Genomic DNA, 7,444 nt, shown 5'->3' on the forward strand with positions numbered 1-7,444 from the left:
TCTCTTATCGATGTTTGTAACTCTCTATCCCTCTCCCTTCCTCTCTGTAAAGATCAATAAAATATATTTTTTTAAAAAATGGACCCCATCATGCACTATGGAGTCTAAAACATTGTATAACTTTGATGTAACAAATCATGAAGGGTGAAATTATAAACAACTACAGTCATGAATTCTGCCACTATGCAAAGAGACTAGAAGGCTAGTTTCCATTCACTTCATAAACATTCAAGGACCCTAACTACGTGACTGGCTTACATCTGTAGGGAAGAAGGCAAAGCCCCTGGACTCATGGGAATTACTTTCTAGTGGGTGATTTAAACAATATAGAAGCACATCAATAAATTAACAAGATAATTTCATTTAGAGTAAGTGCTATAAAGATAAAGAGTGACTCAGGATAGGAGGCAGATATAAATGTGGCTTTCGGTCGCAGTCTTACTGAGGAGGTAGTGTGTTAACTGAATCAGACTCCAATAACAAGGAATCGGCTATATCATTCAGATTGAGGGGACAGCAAGTACAAAGGCCTAACACACAAACAATCATAGTGCAAATAAGAACAGAAAGAGGGCAATCTTGCTGGTGCATGGCAAATGAGGGGAAGAGGACTAACAATTAACTTATCAATATTATATTATCAAATCTTTAAAATATTATATGTGTAGTAGCTAAAACTACAGTTTTTGTTATTATGTGAAATTAAGTGTGATTCCATGTCCTTCATTGTACTTGGCTGGTGCAAAATTCAATCTTCATTATTGAGGTGTCTAATATATTCAGTGTGGTTCCTAAATAGCTGGATTCTCAGTGGTTCCACTGGGTTGCAATCACCCAAGTTGTACATGGCCCCTTGAGGTGTAACGACTACATCAGTGATTCTCAAAGTGGGCGCTACCGCCCCCTGGTGGGCGCTGCAGCGATCCAGGGGGGGCGGTGATGGCCACAGGTGCATTTGTTTTAACTTTTTTTGTATTACCTTTCTATTCTGAGTTCAATAAATAGTTTCATAATTTCAAACTTCAATGTTTCTAATTTACACCTTTCTTTACTATATTTTACGAAACAGGTAGAAACATTAATACATATATCTTTCTGTTTAATTGGTATTAAAATTTTAAAAAAATTAATTTCCAGGAGGCGCTGAGTAATATTTTTTCTGGAAAGGGGGCGGTAGGCCAAATAAGTTTGGGAACCACTGGACTACATCTTTGTCATGTACAGGGCATGGGTGTCTGTCAAGTGTGAAAACTCAGTGCCTAGGTTACAAGCTCACCAGATATTTTGCAGCTGTTTTTGTTGACCCCAGCCCTAGGTGCCTTAAACTTTGTGGAGTTCAGCAAAAGGCCTATATCACCATCCAAGTCAAAATATCAGACCTGCCTCTTCTCTCTTGACCTCTGAGCTCTTCCTCTTTTTAAGGGTTTTCCCTCTAGGCCCTAGAGTCTAGGGCTTGTCTTAATCTATTTCCTCCTTTTCTGCTGCAAATCTATATTAGATACTAAGTCTTCAAAAACAAAAGCAAGGAATGTAAAGTTAATGTCTTATATCCTAAAGGATATTATTCTCTTAAAGCAACAAAGGGCATAAAACCTACACAATTTTCTAAAGTGAGAGAATAAAGAGAAAGAGGAGGAAAGGATAACAGGATAGCAAACGGAAATAAACATCTCAATAGATTTTCTTGACAACCCCCCGCCACACACACACACACAACATGCATACACATACATTTTAGGGAATTAAAATACGATTAATTTAGGAGATAGAAAAAGATACAAGGCCAGATACTGAAAATTTTTTCAATTTATTAGGAATATGAAAAGTAGATTAGATGTTACTAGAAAATGTGGAATTAAGCTTTCAGACAAGAAGATGCATTGTACGAATAATCAATGCTTTTATGCCTGAACTTGAGAGAGTATATAACCTTAAAACTGCTTAAGAAATTCAAACATACAGGGATTTTCTAATGGTGAATATACTTAAACATGGAGATAATTATAACTATGAGAGTCAATAATTATAACTATGCATTATTTTTCTGGACATATAGAAAACTAAGAGTTCTGTGATGTTTTCAGTACTTTTAATCCCCAATTCACAAAATTACATATAGAGAATTCAAGTTTATTTTTCTTAAGATTTTAAATAAGTAATGCATGCCTTAAAATGGAATAATTTCTTAAAACTCAAGAATTCATTAGAAGGTATTCTTCCTTTTCTTTCAGATTTTAAATAAAAACAAACAATATTTGGAAAGCAGTGGGAAAGAATTATAGCTATATTAGTAGAGACAGACCATGACATCATGGAAGGAGGATTGGAATTTAAAAGGGAATATAATTTGAAATAGAATGAAAAGTTAGAGATCAAGAAAATAATACTTAGTGTGGAATGAAGAATTATATTACAGATGAACTCAAAAAATGTGTCATGATTAAAGTCTTAGCCATTGTGCATGAAAACCACAAAAACAGATGTAATGCTCAAAACTAATGTGAGAAATTAGTCTATCCTTTGCATCTTTACTCATACCTATAAGTTGTGCTAATGGTTGAAAAAACTGAGCTTAAAAGTTATGCAGGGTCATTCAGTCACGCAGTCACATATTTTGAAAATATATACAATATAATATTTTTTTCTAAAAATCTTCAGAATTAGGAAAGTTGGATATAACTGGAGTTTTTAAAGCTACAGAGTTCTCCTCCTCCTCCTCCTCTTCCTCTTCCTCCTCCTCCTCCTCCTTCTTCTTCTTCTTCTATTTATTGATAAAGATTAGTTTTGTGAGGTATTGTCAAAATGCAATTTAGCACCTGGCTGGTGTGGCTCAACAACTGAGCATCCACCCATAAACCAAGAGGTGACTGGTTTGATTCCTGGTCAGGCCACATGCCAAGGTTGCGGGCTCAATCTCCAGTGGGTGTAGTCCAGGAGACAGCCAATTGATGATATTTCTCTTTCATCGAGGTGTCTATCTCTCTATAACTCTCACTTCCACTCTCTCTAAAATCAGCAAAAACATATTTTAAAAAAGTAATTTAGCTATCCAAGTATCAATTAACATATATCTTTCCTCTATGGAGTCAAATATTTAAAATTTGTTTCTACTTAGCAATTTCATTTCCTATGTTTCAATGTAGTTGGTAGGTTACTACAGTCAATACAAACACCACTCACCAAAGTCAATAATTGTCTCTGTATTTCTAAATTCAGTGGTGTTTTTAAATACTGTCATATTAAGCTTTATTCAATGTTTGTCAAAATCAGGTGCCTATTCTGCTCTAGAATACTTCTCTTTGATTCCATTAAATTATGTCTTTTTAAACAATCCTCTCAAATTTCTAGCTCCTTTGAAAACTAAGTCATACTATCAGCCGTTAAATGTTGACCCATATGTCAAGAAACATGCAAAACACATTACATAGAAATATTTACACACAGTGGTGATGTTTACATAGATATATTTTCAATGCATAGATCTAGTCCAGACTTTTAAACTAGGGAGCAGAATAACCAACTGCCTATTAAACATCTCTTTGCATTTGTTAAAACTTCTCCAATTCAATATATACTAAATTAAACACCTAATATGCCCTCCTTCATGAATTTAATAATCTCCAGGTATTCTCTAATTTGATATATAGGGTACTATGGATTTATTTCCTGCAAGATTAAAACATAGGAATCATATTTGATGACTTCCTCTTTTTTCCAAATTAATCACCAGATCCCTTTGATTTTATTTTCAAACTACTGTATATATCTCACAAATACATCCATGTAGTCTCCATCTAGATTTTCCTTCCAGTTGTGGCCTTTAAGTGGGCAATGAAACTACACCCTAATGGACAAATGCTCATCCTCTCTTGGCCCCTCCAAATAGTCTGCACCTCAAAATATTTTTGAAAGTGCAAATTTGGACTTGTCATGCCAATTTTTCTTGAAAAAAAAACCCCACAAAATTCTTATAAGAATCTAAATTTCTACAAGAATCAGTACCTGGTTACTACTGCAAACATTATGAACCTCTTTTCTGATCAATCTCTGTTTCCACCACTGTTACCCTGCTTCTTCTCACATCAGGATATTTGCATAAATCTTTCCCCTTAACTCTGAATATGTCAGTAATTTTGCCCGAATCCCTTTACTTATTCAATTGCAGTACTGCTCACCTGACCTTAGCTCAGCGATCCCTTATATAATGTCAACTCTCCTTGTAGGATGCTTGCTTATATGCTCATATTTTCCACTTAAAAATTAATAATGTATAATAGTTGGTGATTACTTGATTGACATCTGTCAGGCTCATGATGTTTGTTCAATTTTGTATCTATATCAAATATCAAGTATCAGAGTGCTTGGCTCAAAGTTAGTACATAGATATTTTGAATCAATAAATATGTGAAGAATTGAGAGATTAAATGAAAGAACACCAAATTTCAACCCTACAACAGTGTTAGACCTATTCATTACATTCCTAAAATGTTGGCTTATTAAATCTCATTGAATTTTCTATCCTCTATGAATTTGATTGCACCACTTAATTTCCTTTCAGATTTTAGGACTCATTAAGCTATTATGATATGGACATAAACTGAGCATTTTATAATGCAATATTGCTTAAAGCAAAATACAAAAATAAAAAGGAATTGGATATCACCCATTAAAATATATTTACCATGTTTACATAAATGAGAAAACAACTTTGTGTATTAAAAGTTGATTGAAAAACTTGTAATGAGTATTAAATAAGCCATACAGACCTAATGCTTACTATAGTGAATACAGAAAATAATATTGTCCTATATAATACAATGTGATAAATATTGCTTCAATGGCAATCATAATGCAATCTATAAATGTATTAAAGAAACACACTGTACACTTTAAATTTACAAAATGGTAACATTTCTAAATTTTTTTTAAAGTTGCTTGAATACTACTAGAGCTCCCAAAGAGGAGAAACAGCTTGAGGCAATATTTCATCCTATTATGAAGCATAATCTAACCTTAGCAAGCACTCGTCTACAATACAAAAAACAATAGGTAAGGTGAAACACTAAAAGTTATTTCCTCAACTTCAGCTTTTGTATCCTCATCCTTGCAATGTTTACCATTATTGTCTAGGGGCCTTTCACTCCATCTCTACTGGGGAAAATATTGCAAATGATGAGTTCTGCTTTTATTTGCAAAATATATAAAGAAATTATGCTTATAATCAAAACCATGTATCTGTTCTTTAATAAATTATTACTGAATGACACTTTTCTGCAGTGACAAAAATGAGAATGTCAGAAAAATAATTCATTTTGATATGTTATATTTTATGTGCCACAACTATAGTATAAAATTTGTAGCCCTATGCTTTGTAATTCCTTCAGTAACAAAGGAATCCTCATGTCCTATATAATGGGAAATAATGTTTCTTCAAAGACACTCTAATTAAATACCAAACAAAGACATATGGTACTTTACTATGCTTAATGACTATACAACTTCAAAATATTTTTTAAATTGATGTGGGACCTCCAAGGACCATACTATCTAAACATTTTCTATTATAAGAAGTACTTCAATCTCTTAGGTTTCCATGTACTTAGTTGTACACTGTCAGCGCTACGCTTTCTCAAATTGAAAGCGTCCGTCTATTCTTACTTGGCCAGTGGTCTCTGTGCAGAATATAGCCTTTGTCTTTCTCCTACCACGGGGCTTACTCTACCCCAGTGCTCCACTAGATATATTTGCATTATTTACTCATTATAGAGACACAAAACCTGGCAAACACAGACATACTTTAATGAAATATAATCAAGCCGCTTATCTCAGTAGAGTATTTAGGAGGTGGCTTTGAGAGCCAGATGTTGTTTGATAAACTTAGGACGTCTGGTCAAAGGTGAGGAAAGATAGAGCCAAATGTGGATATTGGGCAGCATTCTGTCCTATGTCCAACATCACTGACAAAGGAAGTATTTGTCAGGGTTCTGGCAGAAAAGTGCACTCAAACTGGGTAATTTGAGAAAAGTTTAATAAGGATACTACTTAAAAGCTATGGGCAAAGAATAAGAAAGCCACAGGGGAAGCTGCTATACCCTGAAGCTGGTAACAGTGACCCAGTTCTTTTCACCTTGCGGCAGATGTACTTGGTGCCGGATTTTACATCTCCTTAGCTACCTTTGATTCCAACCCATGCATGGTGGACAATTTTGTGCACAAAGCTAGCCATTCTTATCTTGGCTTTGAGATTTTTTCTAAAGCCAAAGGAGACCTAGGTGGATAGGTGCTTCATGGGAGGAGTTTACATTATAGGAGCAACGCATTTGGGGTAGGGTTTTAGGGTAAGTATGCAAGCTCTCCACCCTTCAAAATCCTGATGCACATTCTACGTAGTTGGTTAGGGGGTCTCCATAGGGCTTGATCCCCAGTTGCTCAAAGTTCTAACAAGCTCAATAATACATTTTTTTCTGATTATTCCTCTTGTCTTATCCTGGATTTGAGGGTAACTCTGATTAAACTACTTATACCTAAGTTCTTAAATCAGATATTTATAGAAGAAACCAAATTAAGGTAAACTGTCTCGCTGGTGTGGCTCAGTGATTGAGTGTCTAACCATGAACCAGGAGGTCACAATTTGATGCTGGTCAGGGCACATGCCCAGGTTGCCAGCTGGATTCCCAGTGGGGTTGTACAGAAGGTGGCTGATTGATGATTCTCTCTCATCATTGATGTTTCTCTCTCTCTCTCTCTCTCTCTCTCTCTCTCTCTCTCTCCCTATGTATATTAAAAATTAAAATATTTTAAAAAATGAAAACATATATTTTTTTTAAGAAGTAAACTCACGAGCCTTAAAGAGTAAGAAGAGAGAGCAGCTATACAAACTCGCAGAGAGATCATTAGCTGTCGAAAGCTATTATTTAGAAGCTCTCAGATTTAATCTAAGGAGGCATGTCCCTGCATCTACCACCGGGAGGATAAAGGGAAATAGAAGCCTCAACTTCACTTTTTTCCTTCTCTCAAGTTCTCTTTGGCTGAGTCAAGTGAATTCCAAAAGGTAAGATAACTCATTTATAGCAGTTCCCATAAGTCAGCCACAGAGCCAAGGGGCAAAAGCAATACCTTCAGCACAAAGGCAACTTGTATTCTAGACCAAAATCAATTATGCCTCATTCTAGGCCTTCTTATAGCTCTGTTTTCTCTCTAGCCCTCCTACCATAGTTTAACTTAGATGATGACACTAACGGGAATGTACCATATGTCAAAAATGCAATTTGGAAAAATAATACAAGAATCTTTGCATCTACGTACATTTAATATATTTTGCCTATGTTTTATGGATGGACTAAAATTCAATATTCTCTTGAGACTACAGAAGAAAAATAGTAGTAAAATAATAATTGGAAACTTCTCTTCTATAAAAATCACATTTTTTTGCATGCCAGGATAA

This window comes from Myotis lucifugus, unplaced genomic scaffold (genome assembly GCF_000147115.1).
Source record: "Myotis lucifugus unplaced genomic scaffold, Myoluc2.0 scaffold_326, whole genome shotgun sequence".
In the NCBI taxonomy this organism is placed as follows: Eukaryota; Metazoa; Chordata; class Mammalia; order Chiroptera; family Vespertilionidae; genus Myotis; species Myotis lucifugus.